The sequence below is a fragment of the Panthera uncia genome, chromosome C2 (genome assembly GCF_023721935.1).
Source record: "Panthera uncia isolate 11264 chromosome C2, Puncia_PCG_1.0, whole genome shotgun sequence".
Taxonomy (NCBI): domain Eukaryota; kingdom Metazoa; phylum Chordata; class Mammalia; order Carnivora; family Felidae; genus Panthera; species Panthera uncia.
Window position 1 is genome coordinate 130,200,942 of NC_064810.1, and position 14,055 is coordinate 130,214,996.

Genomic DNA, 14,055 nt, shown 5'->3' on the forward strand with positions numbered 1-14,055 from the left:
TGAAATCCATACACTTTGAATGTATCTTTGACCCATGAGTGTTTTTATAACATCACAAATCAGTCCTTAAGAAAATACTATTTCATGGAGTTATTCAGGTCTTCCAACCCTTGACACATTTCATTATCTACAATATCAAAAAGTTACCCTTATTAAAATCATTACTAACATTATCAGAAGTCTTTTAAGTACTGTGAAGCTGCTAAACTCAAGGTGAACAATACAGATTCTCTCTACAGAAAATGAGTTTTCTGATTTCTTTCTGGAAAACTCAAATTTTATTAATAGTAACAAATATTGACAACTCCTTTCCTCGAAATGACGTCTCCTTTGTTCCTTTTCAAGAAAATATTTGCCAAATATCCAACTCTGAATAACCAGTCTGTCAGTTCCTCTTTCAAGTAAAAAGGGATTTATTTCATAGAAAATGCCTAGTTCAGCTGGCAAGTCCATCCCCAAAGTGCTTTTCCTGTGCAGTGCATACCCATTTTACCATACAGATGTTCAAGATTCAAGCATAATAAAATTAAATTATACTTAAAAACATTCTTAAGGGAAATGGGCGGTTTTTGTTTTGTTTTGGTAAACTCTGAGTGTATGGCAGTAAAGGATACACACAACTAGACAGATTGGTGCCACTGGTGAGATTCCTAAAACAGTTATCAGCAGTTTTACTCACCATGACTTTTGTACCATTAGTTCAAATGTTAACAAAGTAAAAGGGGCACATAATATTTTACTGTTACTATGAGAACAGTTTTGATCTCAGGGACTCCCAGAGGTCCACGAAGCACACTTTGAGAACCACAGATTTATATGTACCAACAGGTCTCTAAGATATAAGATCTAGGTATAAACTACTGATCAATAACAAAACATCCTAAACTAGCCCCTTAAGAATCACTCGGATAGCTGTTTCCAAAGAAAGAAAAAAACAGCAGGCCCAAAGTGTGCAGTAAAGGCTTCACCTTGCAAAAAAAGATTTGGCCTTTCCCCAGCTTCTAGAAGGTAACCTCTAAGCCCTTGGAATGTCCTGTTTGGCAAAAGTGTCTCTGTTTACCTGGAGAACATGGGCCACAACAAATAGTCTAATAATGTGATTTATGGTGAAGGATTTAGGCCATGCAGCATCAGCCTGACCTCTTAAGGGACTGAAGACTATGTGACTGACCCCCAGTAAAAGCCTGGACCCTAAGGCTCAGGGTGGCAACACTCCTAATTGCTAATACTCCATGTAGGTTGTCATACGTTGTTGCTGGGGGAAATAAGCACTGTCCACATGACTCCACTGGGAGAGAACAACTAGAAGATCGTATCTGGAACTCACCTAGACTCTGGTCTGTGGGCCTTTACCCATTCCTGGTTTTAATCTATATCCTTTCACTGTAATAAATCATAACCATGAATATAAAAGCTTTGCTGAGTTCTTGGAGTCCTCCTAGCAAATTATTGAAGCTGATAGTGGTCTTAGGGACCTCCCAAACTAGCACAAGGTTAGTTACAATCAAACTCCTGGGTATATAAAAGTCAATTCCACACCTAGAGATTTTTCTACACAAGATACTCAGTTTTGCCCAGGGCCAAAACCTGGTGTGTATGTGTGGATGTACGCACATGCAAGCTCCACGGGCTCCCTAACTGCCAAACTCCAAGGTAACTACCAATGTTTTCTCCAAGCAGCCTGTTTAAAGAACAGCTTCTCAACCTCTGCAACGTTGACATTTCAGAACAAACGATTCATTGTTAGGACTGGATGTCCTGTTCATTGTTGGACATTTAGCAGTACCTGGACTTCTATCCAATATATGCCAGTATTATCCTTTCCCCCTGCCCAGTTATATCAAAAATGTCTCTAGTCATTGTATAATACACCTACCCCTCCTACTGAGAATCACTTTTTTAAAGGAAAATCATCTAGGAAGACTGTCCTTGCCGTTTTTTAATGTTTATCTATTTTGAAAGAGAGCATGCTCACACATGCATACACAAGCAGGGGAAGGGCAGAGAGAGAGGGAGAGAGAGAATCCCAAGCAGGCTCTGTGCTGACATGGCAGAGCCTGAGGCAGGGCTTGATCTCACAAACCATGAGATCATGACCTGCACCAAAACCAAAAGTCAGATGCTTAACTGACTGAGCCACCCAAGTGCCCCTTCTTTTCGTGCTTTTAAAAAAAGGAATAAATTTCATTTTAGCTCTATCTTCTCATCCTCCTCTAAACTTAATTGTTTGATGATGGAAAGCAATTGTCCATTCTGAGTCTTACCTGCAAACAATACTTGGAAAACAGTTCTAAACTAAACTCTTCCTTCTAGGGAACTCAGTCACAGGTTTCCAATTTCAAGAGTGAAGGATGCCTCTAACAGTGATCTTTTAGTAAAGGTACATATAAATCTTCTGTACTTCATACACATTACTGCACATAAGAGAACGAAGATATAGGCAGTGTTTCTCAACCTTAGGAATGCACTTCAAAATAAGTGGAGATGCTTCTCTTTAAAAATATAGGTACGAGCATCCCATCCCAGATACACCTAATCAGAATCCATTATTAATCCAGCAATTATTTGAGTGTCCACCATATATGCAAAGCATTACTATTAGGTAATGGGGATATGACAATAAATAACAGACAGATATGGTTCTTACTCTCTACAAGCTTGCATTCCAATATAGAGAGAGACAGACCATAAACATGTAAACAAATAAACAGAATTATTTCAGAAAATGCTACAGAGAAATAAAACAGTATAATGGGACCAATTTCCTGCATTCCCACCAATATTAGTCAAGATATTATCGAAGTATTGAATGTGATAGGTAAAAATGTTATTTTTGCATGCTAGTATTTAAGAAAGCCTGTGACATAATTATATGCCTAAACTCCTTGCTATGTAATTGGTGCTGGCCAAAACTGTGGCCCTTATTCTTTGGGAAATTATAAGCTCAGGACTAAACAGATAAGTTTCCTTGTAGTTTCAATTCTAACTTCCATCAGTTAAATGAAAACAGTATATTCGACTCTTGAAAAATATAGTTTATTGACTTTATGAGTAAGGAGAAAAAGAGCTCCTGCATTCCTAAAACCTACTGCAGGCAATAAGAGTAGTCCAGAAACAAGGTCGTCTCCTGCACAAGTTATTCAAAGGTGAAAACAAATTGACAAGTTGACAATCACAAGGATAGTTTAGAATAGAATCTGAGAAGACTGGAGAAGGGGACTTATTTTTCCTTTCATTTTATATTTCTGGAAAGAACTGGTAGCAAAAACCTAGAATGAATAAACTTTCTGCTCTTTAATTTTTCCTAACAAGTACTATATAAAAGAAAACTATATAGTGTGTGTGTGTGTGTGTGCGCACCAAATAAGAAAAAGATCAAACACTTCCCTGTCATAGAAAAACTACTAAAAGATACAGCTTAGGTATACCCAGCTTTAAGAATAAAAAGAGAGAGAAGAAAAAAAAAAAAGGTCAGATCCCACAAGATGTTTCTATGTTTCAATATACACTCCATTCCATATACACAAAAGGTAAGCAATCTGTTCATCCTGTAACAGTGGTTCTGAAACTTTGTTTCACAAACTTCACAGACTGCTCCCATGGTTCCTACTCTACAAACTATATTACTCTGTCACAAATCCATAAATATTTTATGACTGCAAGGAAGTAGCTACTTGGATATAAACAGCATTTAATTGCTCAAAAGAACAAAGAAGGAATTCCAGAGAAAAAGGCAGATTTACTTTCCTCTTACAGCCCACGGTTTGTCACTGCCATCCCTAAACAAGCATTCAGAATCCAGTCTTTGCAAAGTCCTTTCCTCAAGGCTCAAGTATGACATAAGAATTCTACATAAAATCTTCCAATAGTTGCTCCCCACAGCTATAAGGTTCAAGTTCCATAGCTTAGAACATAAGATACTCCAGGAATTGACCCCTACATACTTCCCCACTCCAGCCTCATCTCCTGCCAACCTTTCTCAATCCTCACTCAACTAATACCAGTGTGTAAGATAAGGCATATGAGTCTCCAACTGAAAAGATGGGAGAGGGGCTCACTAATACTTACATGTATTCTTTGAAAGATATAGATGTAAGCCAAATACTAAAGGAAGTTATTCAGGATGAAAGGAAGTGATAACAGATAGTAATTCAGAATCCATATGAAAAATAAACATTGGCACAGATGATTACAAGTAAAGGAAAAATGGCTATAAATACATTAAAAATAAATGTTTTACTATATTGATTTAAAAAGTAACCGTATAAAACAATTATAAAATTGTATTATTAGGCTTATAACATATAAAGATGTAGCATCTCTGACAATAATAACACAAAAAGGAAAAAGGGAATGAAGCTACACTGGAGGAAGGAAATGACGCCAGAAGGTAACTCAAATCCACAAGAAGAAACAGAGATCAGAAATGGTAAACACAATGTGTAAAATACATTTACAAAAGACTATAAATATTTTACTCTTTTCTTCTCTTCTTTAAAAGACATACATTGTTGGGGCACCTGGGTGGCTCAGTTAAGTGTCCAACTTTGGCTCAGGTTATGATCTCACAGCTCCTGAGCCCAAGCCCCACGTCAGGTTCAATGGTGACAGCTCAGAGCCTGGAGCTTGCCTCCAATCGTGTCTCCTTCTCTCTCTGCTCCTCCCCCACACACATTCTGTCTCTCAAAAATAAACATTAAAAAAACCTTGAAAGACATACATTGTTAAAAAAATAATAAAAACATAAAAGACATATATTGTTTAAAGCAATAATTAAAACACTGTATTGTCCACTTTATTACATAAGTGAACTTATTATATACTGAGCATCATTAGTATTAATCTGAAGTAGACTGTGATAAATTCTAAGGTATGCTGTAATCCCTAAAACAAACACTAAGAAAGGTATAAAATCATTATTGCAGTATATGCTAACTTGGATGTAAATTATGAGTATTTTTAAAAAAAGGATTGGGAAAAAAAAGGAAAGTATAATTTTAAAAAGTTATAAAATTTAAATGCTAAAAAGAAAACACAAAGGTGATAAAAGAGAAACAAAAAAAATACATGAGGTATACAAAAACCGAAAATCAAAATGGGAGATGCAAACCCAACTATTTCAAAAATAATATGAAACAGGAAAGGATTAAAGAGTCCATTAAAAAGACATATCTGTTACATGGATAAAAAAGCAATACCCAAATATATGCCATCTACAAGATACATTTTAGATTCAAAGGCACAAATATATTAAAAGGATGGAAAAAGATATAACATGCAAACAATAACATCAGAACTGGAGTAGCTCAAAAAATATCTGACAAAATAGACTTCAGTAAAAAAAAAAAAAAAAAAGTTGCTTGAGACAAAGAGGGCTTTTTTTTTTCCAAAGAGGGTTATTTTATAATATTAAAAACATCAATTTAACAGGAAGATATAGTAAATGTAAACATATTCACCTAACAAAATAACCCAAAATAAGGTAAGCAAAAAATGAAAGAGATGAAGGAAGACATAGGCAATTAAACAATAGAACAAGTAAACAGGAAATCAGGAAGAATACTGAATTTAAACAACACTATTAACCAACTTGACCTTACCAACATATGTGGAAGGCTCTACCCAGCAACAGCAGAATTCACATTCTTCTCAAGCATGCACAGAACATTCTTTTTGATACATCATATGCTAGGTCCATAAAACAAATCTCAAATTTAAAAAATTGAAATGAAAATCAAAACCACAATGAAGTATCTCATACCAGTCAGAAAAGGCCAGTATCAAAAAGACAAGAGGGGCACCTGGGTGGCTCAGTCAGTTAAGCTTCTGACTTCAACTCAGGTCATGATCTCACGGTTCACAGGTTTGAGCCCTGCATCAGGCTCTCTGGGGTCAGTGTGGAGGCTCTTAGGATCTTCTGTCCCCCTCTCACTCTACCCGTCCCCCCCCCACTTGCTCTTGCAAGCCCATGCGTACAGGCTGTCTCTCTCACCCACACCCACACTCACAAATAAACAAACATTAAAAAAAAAAAAGATGATAAGAAATAACCAGTTTGGGCAAGGATGTGGGGAAAAGGGAACTCTTGCACACTACTGATAGAAATGTAAATTGGTGCACCCACTGTGGAAAAGAGAATGGAAGTTCCTCAAAAAATTTAAACAGAAATACCACAGGATCCAGTAATTCCATTACTGGGTATTTACCCCCCTCAAAATGAAAACACTAACCTGAAAAGACATACACACCCCTGTTTTTATTGCTGCATTATTTACAGTAACCAAGATACGGAAGTAACCTAGGATAAAGAAGATGTGGCATATATACAAAATGGAATATTACTCAGCCATAAAAAGAGTAAGATCTTGTCATTTGTGACAACATGGATGGATCTAGAGTGTGTTATACAAGGTGAAATAAGTCAAAGACAAATACTATATGATTTCATTGTATGTGGAATCTCAAACAAAGAAACAGAAACAAGAAACAGACTCATGAATACAGAGAACAAAGTGATGGATGCCAAAGGGAATGGGGGATGGGCACAATAGGTAAAGAGGACTGAGAAGTACAGACTTCCAGTTATAAAAGAAGTAAGTCACAGAAATAAAAAAATGCAGCATAGGGAAAATAGTCAATAACACTATAATAATGTTGTATAGTGAAAGATGGTGACCACACTTAACACGGTGAGCACTGAGTTACGTATAGAATTTTTATTTATTTATTTTTTTAATTTTTTTAATGTTTATTTTTGAGACAGAGAAAGACAGCATGAATGGGGAAGGGTCAGAGAGAGAGGGAGACACAGAATCTGAAACAGGCTCTGGACTCTGAGCTTTCAGCACAGAGCCCGACGTGGGGCTCAAACTCACGGACCGCAAGATCATGACCTGAGCCGAAGTTGGACGCTTAACCAACTGAGCCACCCAGGCGGCCCCGCATAGAATTTTTAAATCACAATGTTGTATACCTGAAATTAATAGAATACTATATGTCAACTATACTTCAATAATAAAAATTTTTTTAAAAAGTATGTAACTTATCTTACTCATTATTCTGGTATGGATTATAATTCAAATAATGATGTTGGATTTCTTAGTTAAATAAATTGTTATAAAAATGTGGGAAAAAATGATATGAAGAATACAAAAAATATTCCTCAATCACAATGGAATTAGAAAAAAAAAGAGAAAGAAACTTGGGAAATCCATAAATGTCTGGATATTAAATGAAACACTTTTTTTAATTTTTTTTTTTAACGTTTATTTATTTTTGAGACAGAGAGAGACACAGCATGAACGGGGGAGGGTCAGAGAGAGAGGAAGACACAAAATCCGAAACAGGCTCCAGGCTCTGAGCTGTCAGCACAGAGCCCGACGCGAGGCTCAAACTCACGTACTGCGAGATCATGACCTGAGCCAAAGTTGGACGCTCAACCGACTGAGCCACCCAGGCGCCCCTAAATGAGACACTTCTAAATAACCTACAGGTCAAAGACAAAAATCTCAAGATTCTAAGCTAAATGAAAACAAAAACAAAACAGGGGCGCCTGGGTGGCTCAGTCAGGTAAGCATCTGACTTCAGCTGAGGTCATGATCATACAGCTCAGCTTGTGAGTTCAAGCCCAGTCAGGTCTGTGTTGACAGCTCAGAGCCTGAAGCCTGCTTCAGACTCTCTGTCTCCCCCCTCTACGCTACTTCCACTTGTGCTCTGTCTCTCTCTCTCTCAAAAATAAACATTAAAAAATTTTTAATAAAAAAAAATATATCAAAACTCCTAGGAAGTTTACAGCTGCACACAGCAATATTAGAAAGACCTCAAGTAAGCTTCCATCTTAAGAAATTAGAAAAAAAGCAAACCAAACCCAAAACAAGCAGAAGGAAAGAAACTGTAAATATTAGAAGGAAAATCAATACCATAGAAAAGATAAAAATCAAAACCCAAAATTGGTTCTTTGAAAAGACAAACAAAATTAACAAACCTTTAGCTAGGCTGACCAGTTAAAGAATGGAGACAAATAACTAAAGTCAGACATGAAAAGGGGTACAAAACTATCAACCTCAGGTAAATTAAAAAGTTTATAAAGGAATACTATGAACAACTCTATGCCAAATTAGATAAAATGAGCAAATTCCCTAAAAAAACACAAATTACCTAAACTTAAAAATAAAAAATCTGAATAGACCTACAAGACTGAATTAGTAATTTAAAAGCTTACCACAAAGAAAAGTTCTTGCCTACACAACTTCATGACTGAATTATGTCAAATATTTAAATTAAAAATTATACTAGTCCTTCACAAACTCTTCTAAAAAAAGTTCCTAAATCTTTGGAATTTCCAGTGCTGTGAGCTATAAGTCTTTTGTTATGTTAAGTGACTTCTGGAAACCACCTCAAGATAACCAACCAAGGTGATCAGAGGGTTGTAACTTTCAGTCCACCAGCATCCCTACCCCTACCCCTAACTTCTAGGGAGGAGAGAGGGGCTGGAAATTCAATCATCAATGATTTAGTCAATTGTGCCCATGTAACAAAGCCTCCATTAAAAGCCAAAAGGATGGGGTTCAGAGAGCTTCTAGGTTGGTGAACACATTAAGATTGGGGGAGAGTGGCATACCCAGAGAGCACAGAGGCTCCATGCCCCTTCCCACATACCTTGCCCTATGCATCTCTTCCATCTGGCTGTTTCTTAGTTATATCCTTTTGTAATAAACCAGTAATCTAGCTAGTAAAATGTTTCTTTGAGTTCTGTGAGCCACTCTAACAAATTACTTGGGAACTTAAAATTTATAGTCAGTCAGAAGCACAGGTGATAACCTGGATTTGCAACTGGCATCAGTAGGGGAAGGGGGGGGGCGTCTTGTGGGACTAAGTCCTTAACCTATGGAATCTGATGCTTTCTCCAGGTCAACAGTGTCAAAATTGAGTTGAATTGTAGGACACCCATCTGGTGTCATTAGTGTGACAAGTGTGGTAATGGTATGAGAATAAGAGAGCAACACTAGGAGAAGAACTGATGTTTTCCAAAACAGGTATCTTTTTGGGTGATGGAAATGTTCTAAAACTGGATTGTGGTGCTGAGTGCAAACTCTTTAAATTTACTAAAAGAATTGAACTGTGCTCTTAAAACAGATGAATTTTATAGTATGTAAATTATACCTTAAAAATTGTTTTTAAAAAAGGAACCACTGGTCTAACCAATTGCCAGGTCCTTGAATCCAACTTGAAAGGTTGATCAGCCACACAGGATCCTTACTATAGACAACAGAACAAAAAATGACTGAATTATAGCTGGAGAGAACTGAATTGGGTAAAAAGGAAGATTTTCCAACAGGGTGCTTAGGGACACAGGAATGTGGAACCAATGACAATTATACAAAATCAGCACATTTTACAATCAATGTGGTTCAGAGAGAAGACTACCTGAAGGGTGGGTCAGATTTGTCTCTAGGAATAATAATAAAAGGATACTCTTTCTAAAATATTACATGTAATTAACCTTAACAAAGGACAATGAAAAGGAAAATGTTTTCACTATTCTAATCAAAAAATTTCAACTCAAATGACCTTGACTTACTGCTTTACAATGAAGTAAGCAATATTTTAAAAGTTATATTATAACATATGGCATACTCAAACATAAGTAACACTTGTTAAGGCCGAATTCTACAAGGGGTATTGCTTACTTGGTTTTGCACAATCTGAGTATTAGAATCTTGATTAACAGGTAGTGTCCATCCAGACACCAATATATAGCAATGTGTGAGAGCAGGGAGAGAAAGTGAAAAAATATGAAAAAATAAGAAATAATACATTTAAATCACAGATGAGGATATGACTAGGATTACAGCAGAAAAAAATGCTCTGAGAAAGAAAAACGTATATTTATTTCTCTCAGCCAAAATAAGAAAAAGAAGATAGAGGGGAAAAAGCAAAGTGCAGAAATAAAGCATGCAATAAGGAGGGAGATCCATAAGAAAGCTTCCATGGGTAAGGAGACTTCTCTTAGTAAATTAGGAGACACAACTATGTGTTAAAATGGAGAAGTTAGAAATGAAGATTAATGGACACAGAAAAGAAATGATAAGGATTAAGCAGCTTTGAAGGTGCAACTGAAGTTAGATATCAGCAAACTGGAGTGTATTCAACTTGGGTTCCTTACTTTCCTCACCAATTTTAGTGGTCCCAAAGCTAAAATAAGAGAATATATACTGTAGAAGTAATTGATTAGTTGACTGAGAAAGTCAAGGGAATACAGGAATTTAAGTTGTTTGGTTAAGTGATCATTAATTGAGCTACTACATACTACATGCTTTATCAACATACCCACAATTCTCACAATTAAATGAAGATATCGCCATGCCATTTTACTTCATTCAGAAAGTAGAAACAACCCAATACAGCAATAAAAAGAAATGAACTTCTGATACATGCTACAGTATGAATGAACTTGAAAACCTTATAAGTGAAAGAAGCCAATCATAACAGATAACATATTTTATGACTCTACTTATATCAAGTGTCCAGAATAAGCAAATGCATATAAACAGAAAGGAGATTAGTGGTTGCCTAAGACTAAGGGAAGGGCAGGGCAGGGGGAAGGGAGTAGGTGGGGATTTAGGAGGAATGGGGTGACTGCTGGGTATGGGGCTTCTTTCTGAGGCGACAAAAATGTTAAAAAATTAAGACTACAGTGATGGTTGCACAACCCTGTGAATTTACTTAAAAAAAAAGAAAGAAAAAACAACAACACTGCTCTGTATATTTTAAATGGGTGTATTTTGTGGTATGTCAATTATATCTCAAAAAAGATGTTAAAACAACCAACCAACCAACCAAACTCAGGCTCAGATTTAGCTTCTTTGCCCGAGGTCATCACACAGTAAGACAAAGGTAGAGCTGCCCAGATCACTCAAGCCAAAGTCATCTTCAGTACAATAGTAGCTACCATTTAGCAAATACTAACTATGTATTAGAGTTTTTATACACTCTCATCTTAATTCATTAACTCTGTGAGACAGACACTATTATCTCCCTTTTTAGGTGAGAAAGCTCAAATTCAAGTGAAATAACTGGCCCAAGGTCACAGAGGTGATAAATTAATGAGCCAGAATTAAAAGCATGTATTCTACCATTTCAGACATTCAATTAAGATTATCATCAGTGTTTGCCATATCCATGCATGGTGACATCCACTATTATTTACTTAACATTTTTCTTAAAGTCATTTGCTTCCCTTGCCTGACACAGCTGCAGGGAAGAATGGAGCTACAAGGTAAAAGGTGACACTGGGGCTAAAGACAGGAGTATAAAACCTAGAGGACAGGACATAAGACTGACATGATAACAGCATTAAGGGAAGAAACTGCAGGGAAAGTTCCCACTGAGAAACAAGGCTTGCTGAGGAAAGGATCCAGCCTGAGAAGGGTGTGGGAGGGGGAAAAATGGACAAGTTGTAAAAGGCAGAAGACAGACGAAGAGGACGAGACTGTAAGTTTGTAGTTGAGGTTCAAGAGGCAGGGTCAAAAAGGATTAAAAGAAAGGAGGTAGAGGTGGAAAAACAGAAATGAAAGCAGCAAGATGGTTAGGAATGGGGTGATAGTTGAAGGGAGGAGGGAAGCGTGTTGAAGAGGACAAAATGAAACCTACAGAACAGTTACCACGAAAGGCTGCAATGGAGTGAGCTGGGAGATTTCCGAATAGGCAAGAGGAAAGTGAGAACGAAGCAGGATACCAGGAAATACTCATGAGTCTGGATTGGAACCAAGGAAGCATCAGTCAACATTTGGTAATCAAAGTAGACAGGTCACCCACAATAAATCTCAAGTAAAAGTTGTCCCATGCTTCAGAAAACACTACCCTAACCAGTACTGCTCAAACCAGGAGGTCAAAGCTTCTCATTAGGCCAGTTTGTGGCCAAATCAAACCCAGTGGACTAGGTAAAGCAGGTTCCAATACAGCAAAGCTCAGGTTCACTAGGGTGAGGAAGTAAGAGAACCAACAACGAAAGAAGCTGCTGTAGTCAGAGAAAAGAAATTCCATGTTCAAAACTGTGGCTCCAAGATGCTGAAGAAACTACAAGGTGAGCTGGTAAAAAAGTTCATTTGACTTCATAATGGAATCTTATAGTCTAATAGAAGTCTTAAAAAGTAGAAATTGCTGGTAAGGAAAACAAAATACAAATAGGTTGTTTAGTGACATTTTAAAAGCAGTAATTCAACAGCCAAAACAAAGGAGTTTCTAAAGCCAATAATGCACCAGGACATCCAAAATAATCCATGTGTTACTGACCATCTATAATAGCTGAACAGCCAGTATATCTACACTTAAGGTGATATATACAATTTCAGCTTTATGGTAAAAGATAAACTGAAGGATAATTTGTTTTATTAACAGACTCTATATTTAAAGTAATTTACCCTAAGTTTCATTAAAATAGAAAAGTTACTCTCTTAAAAAATTTTTTAATGTTTATTTATTTTGAGAGAGAGTGTGTGTGTGTGAACAGAGGAGAGGCAGAGAGAGAGGGAGAGACAGAGAATCCCAGGCAGGCTCCACACTTTCAGCGCAGAGCCCGATGTGGGGTTCGAACCCAAGAACCATGAGATCATGACCTGAGCCAAAATCAAGAGTCAGATGCTGAACTGACTGAGCCACCCAGGCGCCTTGAAAAGTTGCTCACTATTAAATGAGTGGATTAACCATTATTTAACATGTATACAATGTTCCAGAACATTTCTATAGTACATCTATACTGTATTCACTTACACCTTTTGATGTTTCTAAATTGGGAAATACTCCTACCAGGTTCCTTCTCCCTGTCCCTGCTACAATATCAAATGAGAAGGTCTGAAAGGTTATAGCCCTTTGGCTTCAACTATTGAAGTCCTTTGATTTCAGACATCTTCTCTGTATGAATCATTCAAGCTCTAACAGACATGCTAGTTGTTAACTACCTGCCTATACCCTGGATTAGGCTACTTATTGGATCTACATGATAAATACTACATATGCTATTCTGATCTATTCATCTGATTTCAACTCCACTGCTCACTCCTGATGCTGCAGTTTGCTTTTACATCCCTTAAAAACCAGGTGTTTTCAACCCTCAAGTTCAACTCCTTTTCTTCAGGACGTGGTCGTTGCTTGCCTAGCTGTTTTTAGTTCTCCCAGAGACACTCTTCTCACCCTTGGCATGACCCAGTGTAACACTTTGGAACTACACACTGCCTAGCATGTAAGCTTTCAAAAACTGGAGGAAGTCTCTCACCATTCAGAGAACTAGTCAATATAGAAGGCTCTTGTTTACCTATTTACACACACACACACACACACACTCTTTCAAAGTCCTGTTTGAATTATCTGACTTTTTCCTAATTTACACTAATAAGAATACAACACTAATAGTAAGTAGGTCCTTTCTGACTTTCACCATTTCTAATCAGAAAGTTCCCTCAAAAAGACAACATATAGTATTTCTTTAAGAACAAGACAAAGCAAAAAACAACAACAAAAAAAACAACTTTAGTTAACTCCAGGAAAAGTTTAACAATATAATCTGCATCAAGACTAAGATTTGCAGTTCTCTAAATAAAGTATTCTATTCTTTCCTGGTGGTAGAGATTAAGAAAATATATATACACATGGGGTGCCTGGATGGCTCAGTCTAAGGTTAAGCATCTGGCTCTTGGTCGCAGCTCAGGTCAGGATCTCACAGTTTCATGGGTTCAAGCCCCGAGTCAGGCTCTGCACTGGCAGTGTGGAGGCTTCTTGGGATTCGCTCTCTCCCTCTTTTCTTTCCCTGCCCCTACCATATTCACGCTGTCTCTCTCTCAAACTAAATAAACTTAAAAAGAAAGAAAGAAAGAAAGAAAGAAAGAAAGAAAGAAAGAAGAAAAGAAAAGGGCACCTGGGTGGGTGGCTCACTCAGTTAAGCATCTGACTTTGGCTCAGGTCATATCTCGCAATTCAGGAGTTCAAGCCCTGCATGGGCTCTGTGCTGACCACTTAGAACCTGGAGCTTGCTTCAGATTCTGTGTCTCCCTCTCTCTG

The 14,055-nt window shown here is 37.2% G+C and overlaps 1 protein-coding gene across 5 annotated transcripts in view; it reads right to left on the minus strand.

Moving 5' to 3' along the window:
• Positions 1 to 14,055, minus strand: part of ANKRD28 (ankyrin repeat domain 28) — a 196,668-nt gene that overhangs the window by 171,949 nt on the left and 10,664 nt on the right. The window lies entirely within an intron of this gene.